We start from the raw sequence: 17,413 nt of genomic DNA on the forward strand, positions 1-17,413 counted from the left end.
GAAATCCGTTTTCTGGGGGGGCTGCACCCCCCACACCCCCAGCTAAATATATATACCAACTCCGTGATCGCACTACAGTAAGGAAAGGGCAAATTTTACAATTTTTACTGTACCGTGATCTCAGAAAACGGATTTCTATGAATGGCATTTTTGTTCTTACAGCTATTCAATCTTTTTACTATTCGATCCATTGTCATAGACCCTATGGGACCTCAGTTTAACATCTCATCCAAAGGAGGGTACACTTAAGGACAATACCCCTATGCTGCACTGCAATGCCAGAAGTTTGAAAGTGAATGCAATCACCTGCACATCTTATTTTATCTAAAGGTCATTTTTATTTTTAGCCCACTTTGTATGAAACACTCATTACAAAGGAACAAGCACATGCATGGAATTCACTCCGCTGCACCTCATTCAGCACAGCTGTGCTCCGAATTTATCCTGGGGCTAGAGAAATGCTGCATCCGGGAAAGGATATAATCACAGTGCTGAGGAGTCCTTTCTTAACATGTTCACCACCTGTGCCAGAGGAATATTTTGACATACTCTAATTGTAGATATTTATTTATTTATTTTACATTTGTTGACCGGGTTAGTCTGAATGAGCTGAGTAGCCCATTTTCAGTGGAGACCTGGGGAGAAAAGCTCCACAGTAAAATTCAATTGTTATACAGAGAAAAATAGATAAAAGCGATCATTATTATACAATATATACATGCAATGTGAGTATAGTTTTACACAAGTAGTTGGCAAAGAGGTTCAGACTAAGAGTAAACATAAAAGCAATGTCTTTCAGCTTTTCCCAGTTAGGGGTCACCACAAAGGAACTCCGGTCCGCTAATGATTGGCAGTGGATTTTTATGGTGCAGAGTTGCCAGCCCGATGCCCAGCCTTCAAAGAAGGCACACCCATTCACGCACACACCTACCTGCATGTCTTTATATGTCACTCGACCATGGGGAGGACATGCAGACTCCACATAGAAGGTGCTCCAGCTGAGAATCAAATGGGAGAACATCTTGCTCTGAGGCAACAACACTAACCGCTGTGCCACCGCGGACCCTCTAAGAGTAAAGATAATACCAGTACAAAAATACATTATTGATAACAGCAATATTACAAAAAAATTTGTTGTCATTTTGGCAAATATTGCTTCTGTAAAGGAGAAAATGAGATAAATGGAGAGGAAGAGTGATGGCTAATGGGGGTTAATGGCCAAGGTGAGATTGTAAGTTTAGATAGTAGCTCAAGGAAGGTATCAATACAGCAAAAGGATTTCAGCCTTACTGGTTGCTGGTCTGCATAGCTTATAAAAAGAATAAAATCACTGCATCATTTTATGGAAATATAGAAGTATTACAATGACAGACTGAAGTCCAATTAAAATAAATCTACAAAGTCTATAAGACTTTGTCCAGAGAGACATAAAAATGAGAAATTCATTGTATCAGTTAATCAGGTTGCTTTTTATTCTGTGGGAGTTTCAACAGTTATGAAATACTTCGTTTGGTTAATGACTTTAAGGCTTTAAAATGTATATTTATTTTAAGGACAGCTTGTCTCCTTTTGCAGCGGTGACTGGTTTTTGTGCACAGAAGAAAGGAAGGCTATCCATTTGCGCTACTTTTAATATACAACAATAACTACTGATTTACTTACCAGCATACTATATGAAGTATGAACTAAATTCTCTAGTTAGGAACATAGCCATATGAATTGCTTGAGAATGTTGAAAGCTGTCACATTACGAGCAAACAAAGAATTTTGATCTACTGTTTCCAAAAGGCTGATTGTTGTATCATAAATACTGAAACAGCAAATGCATTTTATAGACTCCTACATGGTGCACATGATCAACAAATTAATGCACACGTGTGGCAGAGAGCCATCAAATTTCACTTAAGAAAACAAGAAAGAAACCATCAGGGGGTGTTCACATGGAATATTTTGTTTTCATCCCCCCATAAAGTATATTGTGAGTAGTAATCAGTAATTAATTTGTTCTGCATGCCTCAGCATTTAACACTCACTACACCACTTCAATTAATTTCATTAGCAGCTGCCAGTGTTTAACTATTAGCAATATGCAATACACTCCCAACTAAAAAATTTCATACAAAAAGAATGATTGCTTTCCCAAGCGATCACTGTAACACCACTCACACAGTCATTCTTTTTATTTTTTTTTACTTTGCTTTATCAACATCTGGTAAATGAACTATGATCAGAATAAGCTGCTGGACATAGAAAAAATACCCATACTTACAAAAGGACATACAAACTGCCTCACGCTGGGCTCTGACTAGAGAAAAGAACTTTGTGCTACAGGAGAGCTCACCTGCACATGTACAAGAAATTCTGATGTCTACAAAATGGTGCTTGTGTAAGAGGTCAAAGCGGCAACAGTGCAAGTAAGAACGACTGTCCATACCTTATAAAAAGCACCTAACATCAGACATAGGGATATGGCAGTACACTCACACTGTGCTGGCCAAGGTCAAACCTCACTTACCTAACAGATGCAAAGATTTAGGTATCAGCACTGTGCCCCTGCCAACGATCCCATGTGACTACAGAGGAATAAATGCAAAAAAAGTCCTGATATCCTGACATCCTCCACAACCATCATCGAAAGGGAATGCTGTCAAAAAGTAATAAATTGTACAAAGCATTCTTAGATGTCCCATACCACATGTTGAACACATCATTTACAAGGAAATAATAATAAATATCAAGCCCTGGTGTCAAGGGTTGACATCACCATATGACCCTAAATAATGGCACAGCACTTGCAGTATGCACATCTGCTCAAGGAACTGGCAGCTGGCCAGATCAGTATGAAGAAAGATGTGAATATTGCATCCTCTTAAGTTCCAACATGTTTAGATTTTGGGAATGAAAGGATATGCCTGGTGTGCATTTGGGAGTTATTACATAACCAAGTAAGAGGCTATACATATTTTAATAACTCAGCAAGACATCAGAGGTTGGGAGCGCACAAGAGATGACCGGTAATTGCTTTGGTGGACACTGATTCACAGCAGAGCTTGATATCATTTGCTGTTTATACATAATGACCTGCTCAGGTACTTATCCAGGCTGCATATATTAAGGAACTTTTTACAGGTACATGTGAGCTGCTTTCACTGTAATGTTTTAAATAGCACTAACACACACATGTGTTGGTGTCCTTTCTACACTAAGCAGGGTTCCAGTTGGAAAATACTGCCTTGGATTTGAATGCAACTTGCCTCAGGGTGCTCTATTTTGATTCTCCCTTTTGCTGTCTTCTGTAGCTAGTTTTACTTCTAAATTTTATTCACAGCAGCATTTATAGTTTGACTTTTCTAGATACAGAATCCCTTGCAGCACTGCTGTTTTTAATGTTGTCAGTAACACACACATATACACAACCACGCACACACATGCGCGCACACATACACACATACACACACACGCACACGCACACACACACACACACACACACACACACACACACACACACACACATATACACAACCACACAAACACGTTCGCACACATACACGTGCGCGCGCGCGCACACACACACACACACAAACACGCACTCACACCCACGCACATACGTACGCACACACAACTCGCATATTAATACCAGCAGGCCGAAAGATATTATTTTTAGTTGTTTACAACAGCAGCAGCACAGTTGGTAAATCTAATCAGCAAATCTTTATTACTAATATTAAATAAATTCTATACCTTACATTTTTTTTTGTCATCTCACCTCTGCCTTAAATTTTGTATTCACTTTAGGGGAAGGGAACACCTTGCCAGTCACTCACTGCTGTTTCTTCTAGGCTGTAAAATTCAACTGGAATTAAGTGTTTCACCCTTTACCGTTATAAACAAAGTAACATAAGCTTCTTCTTCTTCTTCTTTCGGCTTTTCCTGGATAGGGGTCACCACAGCAGATCACCTGTACGCTCATGACTGGCAGTGGAGTTTTACAGTGTCGAGTTGTCAGCCCAGCACCCAACCTTCCACAGAAGGCACAACACACACACATGTACACTCACTCACACCTAGGGCCAATATAGAGTGTCCATTCCACCTACAGCATGTCTTTGGGATGTGGGAGGAAACTGGAGCACCCAGAGGAAACCCACGCAACCACAGGGAGGACATGCAGACTCCACACAGAAGACATCCCAGCTAAGGATTGAACCAGAGAACCTTTTGCTGTGAGATGGCAATGCTAACTGTTGTACCACCATGGCTGCCCTAAACAAAGTAAGTAAGCAAGAGGTAAATTTAAAAAATTACAAAGAGGTCACCCTATGTTCTGTGAATGAAAAAAAAAAACATGATAAATGCTCTAAATTTCTAGATAAATTACTGACAATAAGCAGTAATGTATACCACATGTTAAAGCTGAATTTAAACTGTCAGACAGTGGCAGAGGTGAGAAACTGCATTACCACTTGTGTTTGGCAGTAGTGTTCTAGCCAAGCCTCTCAAGAATTGTGAATTGTCCAGGAAATCCCCATTTAAACTGAAAATAGGCACTTTCCCTAGGATTCGGCTCTTGCAAATTGCCCAATTCAGATTGGTCAGTTAACACAATGCAAGAAAATGTGATTCAGAGGCAGGTATGGCTACAACAAAGTTCATTACCAGTTTATTACCACGTCTCTGAACCACACACTAGCTCTGTCAGATCTGATCATGCTAGTATTTTCCCAAGCTGCTCATTCATTGTTTTAGCAAAGACAACCCTTTACACACACACACACACACACACACACACACACATACACTTTAAAGCAGCTTCATTCATACCCCTACAGATATGCACATACACATACACACACTAACACATTTCCCACCCCCACCTCTTCATGGAACATGCCATCACTGCAACTACATTTGTAGGTATGAAAGGGTGAAAAAGAAGTTATGTTCTTACCATAACATTCCATGTTTGTTGTCCTTTATCTCGCCTTCCTTGCTCCAAATTGGCCACTACTAAAGCTCGAAGAGTACTTACTGGCTCGAGGCTAGCCCCTTATCCCAGCATGCTTAGTGGTAGCTACCCAAATCCCATTTGTGACAACTAACCACTAGATAGAACTATAAATTACCAAATAAAGGAGGTAACCAAACAATACTGCTTCCTTGTACCGAAAAAGCAGAACAACAATGGTGACAAGGACTATACCAACAGCTGAACAGCAAAGGAAACTCAGCCAAATCAGTCAAAAAGGGAATTCCTCTCAATCATCCAAGATGGGGGAAGGAGGGAGGGATGCAAGAAGGAAGGCGAGATAAAGGACAACAAACATGGAACACTACGGTAAGAACATAACTTCTTTATGTTATATTGTCCATCTCGCCTTCCTTCTTTCTGGTTGGGACAGCATCCCCAGCACCTAAATCCTGGGTGGCTCACTGGAAGAGAGACTTCAGAACTGTGGAATCAAAATTGGACAGCCATTTTGACAAAGTCACTTTGGAAACTGGTGAGTCTTGCTTACTCTGTGAGAAGGATACAAACAGCTGATCTGATTTTCTGATGTCCTTGGTTCTTTGAAGATAAAATCGTAACTGTCTGTGGACATCCAATTGATGTAGCTTATACTCTGCCTTGTTACGATAAGTTGGAAAGAAAACAGAGTTCAATTGATTGATTCAAATTATACTCTGAACAGACTTTTGGTAAAAAGGAATGATTAGTTCTAAGAGACACTCTATCCTTGTGAAAAATCATATAAGGTGGGTGGATGGAAAGTGCCTGTAACTCAGAAATCCACCTAGCTGATGTAATTGCAATCAAGAAGAGGGTCTTCCATGATAAGAACTTAGGACAAGAAGCGGCTGGTAAGGGAGGGAGGATTAGAGCCGCTAGTACTAAATTTAAATCCCAAGGATGGAGAGGTTCACGGATAGGAGGCCTTAATAGGGTAGCACATTTCAAAAAGGCCCTATATAGCTTATGGGACATGACATTAGATCCTAGAAAGCCCACATGAAAATTGGAAATAGCAGCCAGTTGAACTTGAATCATAGCAGCTGCTGCTCCTTTCTCAAAAGTTTCTGCCAGGAAATCCAAAATTTTTGAAACTGGTGCAGTAAAGGGATCAATGTCATTTTGCTCGGCTCAGAAAGGGAGTTTCCTAATAGTTGGTTTGTGAGAAGAGACTAAAATATGCTGAACCATAGGTGAGATATCCGGAAGCTTGGCTTGGATTGGAAGTGGAGAAACCAAGCCGTCAGATGGAGAGTTTGAATGGAGGGATGAAGAGCACCCGACTGATGTGTCAGGAGATCTGGAACCAGATCCACAATCCAAGGATCCTCTTGCAGGAAATGCCAAAGGAATGGGAACCATATCTGATGGGGCCAGTACGGGGCAATGAGGATCAGCTTGCGACTCAACAGCTTTGCTTTCTGAAGAACTTTTGGAATTAGAGGAAAGGGGGGAAAGGTGTAAAGAATCCCAGGGGGCCAATCGTGGATAAGTGCATCTCCGGGTGCCTGTCCTGGAGGGGGGAACTAGGGCAATATAGCTGCTGCATTTGTTGTTTAAGTGTGAGGCAAAAAGATCACAGCATGGCTGGCCCCATCTGCGGAAGATCATATCCGCCACATCTTGTTTCAAAGACCACTCATGCAGCGTGAGAATTGCCCTGCTGAGCTTGTCCGCTATCACGTTGGACTTTGCTGGGATGTACGCTGCAACCAGAAAAAGCTGAGAGGAAATCACCCATTGCCATACTCAAAGGGCTTCCTGACACAAGGGGTAAGATTTGGTTCTGCCCTGTTTGTTGATGTACCACACCACTGACATGTTGTCCTTCTGAATTGCTATATAGCCGAAAGGAAGAAAGTAGTGAAGTGCTTGCAATGCTAATAACACCACTCTCATCTCCAGGACATTGATGTGCAAATGGTACTTGTGAGGTTGACAAGTTCCGTGGACTGTCTGTCCCAGATAATGCCCCCACCCTATCTGGGAAGCATCCATGGTCAGTGTGGCTACCGGAGGAGGGACTACAAAGGGTCTGCCTAGAGTGACTAGGGGAGAGTGGAGCCACCACTGTAGATCTTTTTTTGCAAGTATCCGTGATTAAGATCATGTGCAACATTGGTAGATCCTGATACAACAACCGAGTGAAAAGGAGCCACTGCAAAATCCTCATATGGAAATGAGCTAATGGGACTAGAGTAATGGCAGCCACCATCAAGTTGAATACCTTTAGGACTAACCATGCCTGAACCTTTGACTTTGACAAGAGGAGAGAGACCTGACATCGAATGGCAAGCACCCTTTCCTGTGGGAGCTTGATTATCATGCCTCTTGTACTTAGTTAAGTGCCTATGAAAGTAATATACTGAGAAGGCAACAAGGCAGATTTTTCGTAGTTTATTGTGATTCCTAGATGTGCACAAGTGTGAATTGTGTGATTCCTGACCCTTAAGATATGATACTCGGTGGTGGCAGTGAGGAGCCAGTTGTCAAGATAAGGAAACACCTAGAATCCCAAACGTCTTAGGTGAGCCGTGACTACTGCCATGCATTTGGTAAACACCCTGGGGGCTGTAGTGAGATCAATGGTCAGAGCTCTGAACTGGTAATGACTGGCTCCCAGCCGAAAGCGTAAATGTCTCCTGGACTGCCTGTCCATTTTTATATGGTAGTATGTGTCCTGGAGACTGATAGAGCACATCCAATCATCCTGACCCAAAAAGGGTAGAATGGACTGCAGTATCACCATCCGGAACTTGGTCTTCTTTACTGCCCTGTTTAACTTGCTGAGATCCAGGATAGGTCTCCAGTCTCCTGTCTTTTTTGGAACTAAAAAGAACCTTGAGTAAGTTCCAGATTCGATCTGGTCTGTGGGGACTTCCTGGATGGCTCTTTTTTGCAACAAACTTCTTTCTTCCAAGGCTGCTTGATCCTGAAGACTGGGTGGAACATTTGGGATTGATAATTTTTGACTTCTTGCGGGAGTTTGGGAGAAAGGAATTTTGTAACCCCTGGATATTATACACCGTACCAACGTGTCTTCTGTTATATCTTGCCAGGCTTCTAGGTTCAGGGAAATTCTGCCCCCAACTGCCTCAAGAGGTGGGCAGCTGGGCAATCCTTCAGGGATTCTGAGATGGCCTGGCAGAGAACGTATCTCTGCCTCCCTGTTGTGGACCCCCCTGCTGTGAGGTTGGCATCTCCCATTATTATTTCCCCCTCTGCCCTGGGGGGAATTATCTCCATGACTGTCCAGCAAAGCTCCTTGGAACTTATGGAACCACATTTTACCATTCTTTTGGCATTTGGGATAAGGCCTGGATGGAGTGGAAAAACGGACTCCTATGGCAGAGAGAGTTTTGCTCCAAGGGGGAGAGCAGGGTCAGACAAGGGTCCGATATCACTTCCCCCCTCGGAGCCGACAAGAGTGTCTCAGTGCCCAGACCCCTAGACAGGAAGGACAATCAAGGAGGTCAGAGCAGATGTAGGAAACGACAAGGCAAGGGTTGTTGGAACCGATGGTTCCACCACTACTACTTCTATGCACTCAGTCTCAGAACTGGATGCAGTCAGAGGAGGAATCGAGACAGGGACTGGTTTGGACAATGGCACCACTTCCTTCTGGGCTGGGCTGGGCTCAACAACAATTTAGCAAATACCGGTGTCTTAAGCAGCCTCTTCACCACTCTCTCCACATCATCATCCAATAAACTCCTGGATGATCGAGAGGAGTGGGCCGAGGACCGGTGACTACCTGCCACTGACTGCAACACTGGAGATTGAGGCACAGATCTCACTGGGTCCAGCGAATGAGATCTCAATCTCTTTTGGGTCTGGGATGGGTTCGAAGACACTGATGGAGCCACTGGAGAAAAAGACTCATCAGAGCCAAGAATCCACTCCGAAGATTCTGATGATTTGGGTCTAGACTTAGTCGGCACCGAAGATGGAGCCAACAAAGATACCAGTTTGTCATCGGATTTTTTTAAGGGCTGAGTGTCCGATGCTACTTCAACCTGGGTTTCAATAACCCTCTCAAAATAAGTTTGTTGCGCCTCTCCTGCAGAACGCATGTGCTAAAGGCATGGCAAACAGAGCATAAGTCCTGCTGGTGGACCTTAGACAATAAACACAACTCATTTGCCCATCCATAAGGGACATTTTCTGGCAACACAAGTTGCATTTCTTGAACCCTGACTGCGTAGGAATTTCTTTAGACATTATAAACACCACAAAACAAAAGGACTAACAACTGGAGAGTGTTTTTTTTTTTTTTGGAAAAAGAAAAAGGGGGAAGAAGAGGAGGAGGGGGTAGCCTCTAAGTTAAATGGATACTGCTCCCAAAGGGAGAAGGCCTCTAACTAAAATGGCTTCTCCCTAGGTAGCAAGGAGGGATAACAGGACACTAGAACAGCCCCCAAGAAAAAAACGGGCCACCGACAACAACATACAGGTGAAGGCCTGAGAGAAAATGACTTCCTAACAACAGCAACAAGAATAGGGGTGATAAAGAAGGAGAAATCACTAAACCCTAAAGAAATTTAGCCTTAAACAATAACAATTTTGATAGAAAAAAATCACTACTTAGCCTGAGCCAGCAGAAGACAATCTCGACGCTGCAAGCGGCAAACACGATCTGGGTAGCTACCACTAAGCATGCTGGGATAAGGGGCTAGCCTCGAGCCAGTAAGGACTCTTTGAGCTTTAGAAGTGGCCGAGTCGGAACCAAGATTGGCTCTGAACCCAACCAGAAAGAAGGAAGGTGAGATGGACAACATAACAATGCTGTGTTTTCTCAGTGGTCATTTTTCCCTCCCAGAGTAAAATTTACTCGACTAAGCAATTTTCTGAATTGCTCACCTAGCAAATTGGGAGTTGTGGACATCTTGGGGGTGACTTCTTGGCTAGTGAACATTAGCCATCTCCTGGATTGCTGTATTTGCATGCAGCTCTGCCTGTGGGTTCACCCTCTGTGCAGAAGCCCCTGCAAGGGGCAAATCTTAATGGTAGAATTGGTAACGCATAGTGGGATGAGCAAAACTTCCAAGCTTAGGCTTCCCCATCACACCTACTCTTTTTGAATCCCAGACTTTGTACCAGCAATCCAGTCTGCTTGCTGCCAGTTTTGAATCCCCAGTTTTTCAGCTGGCCCACACATAGGCTATGATCCCTAGTAGGCAGTCAGCCTAACCACACATCAGAAAAGTTTTTTTTTCTAGTTGCATACTTCTCAACCTTGTAGTACAAGAAATCTGGACAAAGCTGAAAATAATGGGTGGAGAAGCCGAAAAATAGGGACAGATATTAAATATTGCTCTTATAAACACAGAGAGCTGATAGAATAACAGATTTCGTGTTAGAATGCATTTTCTGAAGGATATGAAGTCCGAAACTCAAATGTATGTCATTACGTAGTGACTTCAGTACTCAGTGATTTGCCAGAAAACCTCAAATTCTATGAGGCACAGATATAAACTATGAGGCAAAGCTATGGACATTCTGGAAAAATCTGGACAGTTGAGAGTTATGCCTCGTTGGGAACCTCCTCCAACTTTGTAATGAATAATGACCTGACACAAGGGAAAACTAAGAATAATCTCTTACTCCACAAGTGAGATCTCACACAGTTGCCACAGGTGGGCTTAGATGGGGCACTAAGGATGCTGCTCTCCCATCAGTGTTTATATAAAGAAGTAATTAGCCAAAAATCTTACAGCATTATGAATCAGGCTTTCACATATTGACAGTTTCACCTGCATTTTATTTACAGTTGCTGTCAAGTTTGTTTTCTGTAGACATCTTTGGTTATAAAAGCAAGCTGTATGAATGAAATGTAGCCGTTAGCCAATAATTAAATGAAACTCTTGTACTCAGCACTGCTAAAAGTAGCATTGGCCTACCTTTATCTACTAAATTGTCATTCTGCAAGGTTTATTTGTTTCATTAATTAAAATATATATTTAGTTCTGGTTCAAAGGTATAAGCATTGCATGAATAATAAAATGACATGATGGAAAACTATGGAAACAATCTACATTAAACATGTATTATACTAAAGCTGTTTACCATATTTTCATGTAGATCTACCAAAGGAAAATGGAATCTCCTGTGAAACTTCAAATGACAACATGCTGAGGACCAAAAATGTTAAATACAAATTCCTGTAATTTCATAAGGGTGAAATCTCCAGCTACAAGCATATTTGCAGTGTGGCAAGCCCCCCTGCATCCCATGTGGGGGGGGGGGGGGGGACAAGCCCCTGTTCTCTAAACTTATTTATACAAATTTCATGGTCACAAAAACATGAAGGAGGAAGAAATCTCCCAAAAGGAAGGAATCATTTCCTGGGCACACCTAGAAATTACATTGGTAGTGATTTCCTAGACAAAACAGCCATTGGCATTCTGTTCATCAGACTATTGTGATTTCATCTTTTGGCACTTGACAAGTTTGATGTCTGCTACTTGCAGGTATACTGTAATGTGTTTTTTATATATCATATATCAACAGTATAATAGACTAAATAAATATATTATCTACGTAAATAACAGTAAAAAAAGATATTTTAACATTTACCAGTGTTATTAAGTATTGATTTAAGCAGTCTTTAAATGTGAACCTTCAATAATATGGAGAAGTTTAAAAGAAAATAGCTACACATTTAAGTAGGAAAAGTGATGCTTCAAGTAAATGGGTTTGTCCTGTGGTTTTCTGTCTCATCTGTGTCTCTTACTACTTTTGGCTGTAGTAAGCTGACTGGTCATATATAAAATGTTCACACTACCCACCCGGTATAAACTCTAGCCCAAAAACTATGACGCATCATCACATCATGCATGCACTAAAGACTTTCGGCTTTTCATGGTTAGGGATCACCACAGTGGAACTCCGGTCCGCTTATGATTAGCAGTGGATTTTTACGGTGCCGAGTTGCCAGCCCGATGCCCAACCACCAAAGAAGGCACGCCCATTCACACTTGCACCTACCTGCATGTCTTTAACATCACTCGACCGTGGGGCGGACATGCAGACTCCACACAGAAGGGGCTCCAGCCTAGAATCAAACAGGAGAACCTCTTGCTGTGAGGCGACAACGCTAACCTCTGTACCACCGCGACATACCATCATGCATGCACTACCTCTGCAAAATATAATTCTAGATCTGCAGAATGTAACAAATTATTGTTACTGTAGTTCCTAGTCAAAGTTATTCTGTGAACATTTTAAGTGTCATTGTATAAGCAGAATAAAAATACTGTTTTAAATACAGAGCACTAAAGCAAACGTAGCTCTGTAAATAGTAAATATAAGAAAAAATAAATAAAGTGATCTTATCTATAATACCAAATACTGTGCGGTCTCTTAGTTTTACTTGTACATAGGTACACCAAAGTCTAAAGTTCTAAAAGGTGAATCTGGGGAAATGGAAAGAGTGATGCACTCAGCAGAAACTCACAAAGATAAGGTAGAGGCAAAATGGACAATAAATTCATTTTTTGTAACAGTTTGGTTCACTGGTCTTTAGGGAAACCTTGCGTTAAAGCACTTAGTCACTGGGATAAGAGGACAGTACACAAAGTATGGTGCATAAATCCACAGATGATCACTAGCCTAGTAGTAAAGAGTTCTACTCTGCAGAAGCAAAAAAATATATCTACTTAAGTAAGATTAACTGTACCCACCAATCAACAAAGTGAAATAATGTATTGTGATCACACAGGAATTTTTAGTGTGTATTAGGAGTAATTAAAACAAAATATTTTGATTCATTTTAATTTAAAAATGGAAATATGAATACCAAGCAAGTGTCTGAGTGTTGGGTATAATACATTGTAAACATTAAATAACCAGCTTATCAGTTTCACAGTAAGGTAGCCATAACATACGCTTTTAAAATGTGTTTGTGAATACATACAGCTGGCATGAAATTGAAGGGTACATTATGGCTTTTTTTTTTTTTTTTTTTTTAATCCTTTGTTTACCAGGTTAGTCCCACTAGACTAGTAGCCTCTTATCAGGGGAGACCTGAGATGGTATTTATATTACTAGGGGAAATTTGGCCAGGGCAGGGGAAACTTCTCCTGCTCTTTTCAATTGATGACATAGGATCTTTTACCTGAGCTACCATCAATCTAAGCAGATTTGACCTTGGTTTAACATCTCATTTGAAGGACAGCATGCTCGGGAGTGTAGCACCCCCTTATGCTACACTGCAGTAACAACAATTGATCTACCTGGTCTGAGAATAGAACCCACAGCTGTGGCAATGTGCTTGGCTTGTTGTGGGCATGAATGAAAGAAACCATGTTGATGATATGGTGATAACTGGAGAAAAGGGTCTTTTTGACCAATTGGATAGGACATCCATACAAATCATACACACCACTACATCCCATGTTCTGACCTTATTTCTGTACTTTAAGTAAAAACTGCACTAATATTTTGCACAGACAAGGTATACAGTGTAATGCACACCTTTATTTTGGCACATATTTAGTGCAGTTTTAATTTGTTGGGGTGAGACTGCTTCAGTTAGAGCAATGTTGTGTTTCAGTTACGCATTATAACCTACCTTTACTATGCAGGCCTAATATGTCACTTCAGCCATGGAATTATGTATGACTTAAGGTGTAACTTCTTTGCAGGCCAGGTTTTGGAGTTCACCAGGGATGAACAAATCTAGATTTAACATAGTGGGGTTTAACGATTTGCAGTCACTCCTGGAGGTTTGTAGGATTGTATTCCAAAAATGGCAAAGCCATAATAGGGCATCATTGGTACATGTAAATTACAGGTCTTGGTGTTGGCATAGAATCAAACAATAATAAAAGTCTGTTACATTTTCCAGTGAAGTAACTTTTGCTCAGTTGTAATAAAAGAAGGGGGAAGGACAGCATCCATATTAATGTGAATAAATGCAATGCAGATGGTTACAGCCAAATAAATAAGAGGGATGGCTTGCCTTTAATAAGACTTTCAGCCATAACTGGCTCCCTAGTCTGCAAATGCTGGATCAAAAACTGATCAGTCAGAAAAAAGAATGGGTTACGACTGAAAACAACTGATCGTGGTGATAGATTTTACTGATAAGCTGTGTTACAGTTCAGTTGTGGATCCAGAAAAGAATGAAAAAGTCACTGAAAATGACGGGGCTGTATTGTGGCCTTTCTCTGTCTGTAAATAATCTGCCAGTAAAATTACAGGATCAGAGGTGGTCAAAAATAGCATTGGAAATTACACTCTTTGGTTGACTCCCTGGCCTAGAGCACTGTGACGTAATCTCACTGGTAGTGTGGGAAAAGTCTAAGGCATATCTATTAAATGTGGAAATATGTTTCTCATACAATGTGTGCAGTAATGAATACATCCTAAATCCCACTTTAATGTATTTAACCTTACATGACAGATAATAGGTCCTGCAGTGATTTGCACTTTTCTTGAATGTCTGGTGTTAACAACAAAATAAGCATCCATGCAGGTATCCTGTCAAAGATCTTCTAGTGGACTTTCATCTCCTTTGTAATACTACCTGAACAGAACTGCAATAGATGAAATCTATCTTTCCTAGCATCTTACACTCTGATACTGGATTGGTACTTGATTTATTTTTTAATGCTGGTAGTTGTGGTGTTAGAATTCAGTAATGCAATGTAGTTCATTATGTGGTAACTGGAATCTTTGTGTCAATTGGTGTGCATTTTTATATTCTAGAAAGCTTCCTTGATCATTTTTGGCTACAACTAGCAACTGGTGGATTATCTATGAGCGCTTAATAAGTAGCTTTGTCTAGTCCAGAGTTTGATTCTTTCGGCCTCCATTTGCCGATTGAGTGACTCTTATCAAGTCAGCTAAATAAACATTGCTCTGGGGAAATTGGGCTAGTTCCTCAAAGGCCCTAGAGCACATACCTAGAAACCATGTATGAAGAAAAAAGGCAGTGTTCTATTTCTAAAAGGAGCACTGCTTTCTTGGAAACAGAAATATAGTGTTCTGTTTCTTAAAGCAGCACTGTGAACTGCTTCATGAACTTTTCAAGAGGAAGTCTGTGTGTTTATGTGCCTGGGATATAAATTATACAGACTGAAATGTGAAATATGTATCCTTAAAAACAATGCATAAATGTATTTTATTTCATAAGGAAGTTTTGCACCTAAAGAATTCAAACAAGTATTGCTTGCCTGTTTGTACGGACATGAGTGGTTTGTAAAGTATTCAGTTCTTTAGGATGAATCTTAGCCTGCTTTAACAACAATGTAATTTATTTCAGTGGTTATTTCCTAATGTTTATTGCAATCAATTTTATTGGATGGTGTCATAATTCCTGAAAAGTATAATAAAGCTGTCAAAATAAAAAAAATAGATTTAGGAGTTGCTTGTGTATTTTGAGTGAGACAGTGAAGTTTGAACGACTTGTTCTGATGTTGTTTTCTGGTGACAAAATTATATGGATTTCTTGTCTGAAAATGTATTATCTATATGTTTTGAATGTCACAATTTTCTGAGATTAATCATTTTGCATTGGGTATTTAGGAATCTTGCATGACTAGAAGTCTAATAAAGTTATGAATTTAGAGACGCTTTTCTGCGGTTGTCTTTTTGTCATAGCCATCAGAAGGCCTGGAAAGATTGGAGAACTTACATTTGGGTTTTCCAAAGTTTGTGCATACCTTTATCCGAGTGCTGTCAAGAGTCACTAAGGGAGCAACATAATGCAACTAAGACCTGAACCTGATGAATTAAGCTTGATTTGCACATCCATTGGTCAGTAATCCATAAAGGTAAACCTGCGGGTAGCCTAGGTTATATTGAAGCAGACATCTGAACATTATTTTACAATTATGGCTACTGCTTTCAAATATGCAAATGAACTAATGCCACATATCTAACACTGGATTTCCTAAATAATTTTCAAGCACATTTTAAAATGTTGTACGTCTGGAGTTAGCACTGACATGCATCAAAATATCTGATTTAACTGTAATGCAGGTTTTGTAGCTTGGTTTTATTACTGCTTATTGGTTAAATACACGTATGAAGAAAGAGAAAAGGGAAGAGGGTGACAGGCCGTTTTTTGATAATTCAATGTGGTTTTGTTTAATTTATTGTAACTTATGTATTGCAAAAACATAGTATTGGAGTTTGAATGTGGAGTATTCTTTTAAATGTCGCTTAAGAATAGTTCATCACCTATTGACTGTTTATGTTTCATTGGAAATGTTGTGACATGCTAAGAAATGTCTGTCTTGCCACTATAGTTGCTAAGCATTTTTGACAGAAAGCATTTATTTTTTTATATACAGCATTTTTGTATTGAGCATTTTCTGATACTGCAGTGTGATATTGCAATTTCAGTTATAAAATTAGAGATATGGGTATAAGATATTACAATAAAATAAATGTCCTGCTTGCCTATTTGACATTTTTTTTGAATGACTTTGTCCCACTAGGCTAATAACTTCTTTTCAGGAGAACCCGAAGTGACATTTATACTAGTAGGGAAATATGGCCAGGGTATGGGAAGTTCCCCTGCTCATTACGGCACTCTGGTCTGTAAGGCTGACAAGTGTGTGCAGAGGTTCTATTCCCGGTCCAGTGGCAGCTTGGAGAGCAGCGCAGTATGGCTGCGAGTGAGATAGAAACTGAGGCAAATGCTGGTTCCACAGAGGATTTCAAAAAGAGTTTGGAGAGATTTTTGGAACAGAAGCAAATGTAGAAGGTGTTGTGTAGGTTTCAGAGGAGATATTCTAGAGGAAGTTGTTTAATAGTTTGTGGGGAGATGAGTGATCACAAATGAATACGGTGGCACACCTCTCCAGCTGGGAGGGTTGTGAGATGATTTAATGATGGGTTTGATAGAGGAAAATGAACCAAAAAGGGGAAAAGACTTACTGTGGGGAGAATTTATAGAAACGATCAAAAAAGAAAAGGTAGAGGACATAAATAGGAAAATGTTTACAGAAGCAGTGAAGGAGAAAGAGAGGAAAAGAGAGACTATGAAGGCAGAAGAAACAGGAACAAAGAAGTATGTTGGACATATACAAAGTAAAGAAGGGAAGGAGATGGGCATGTTTGAAATATGGGACACAGTGTTTGTGTCTTTAGAGTAAAGCCACAAGAGTAAGCGCATTTATTCTGACAAAAAGAAGACATATTGTGACATTTTTGCAGTTTGCTGCAGGCAAGAAACTGTTTTTGGCAGAATATGGTAAGAGCGTCATACATCCATGGAATAAGTGTATTGTTAAGAAAGAATGTGCATATAGTTTCAAACACAGACTGACACAGAAACTGATAAAAACATTTATTAAGAACTTTTGTAAAGATGTTAAAAGTATTTTGAAAGTATTGGATAACAGAGGATTATGCACTGGGGGTAGGATTGTAATGTTGTACTGAAAATAAAAA

The 17,413-nt window shown here is 40.4% G+C and overlaps 1 protein-coding gene across 2 annotated transcripts in view; it reads right to left on the reverse strand.

Moving 5' to 3' along the window:
• The window catches only part of LOC122804724 (fibroblast activation protein alpha), a 1,600,794-nt gene that overhangs the window by 847,927 nt on the left and 735,454 nt on the right, over positions 1-17,413 (reverse strand). The gene's annotated exons all lie outside the window — the stretch shown is intronic.

The sequence above is a fragment of the Protopterus annectens genome, chromosome 6.part0, assembly GCF_019279795.1.
Source record: "Protopterus annectens isolate FY-2018-M chromosome 6.part0, PAN1.0, whole genome shotgun sequence".
NCBI lineage: Eukaryota > Metazoa > Chordata > Ceratodontiformes > Protopteridae > Protopterus > Protopterus annectens.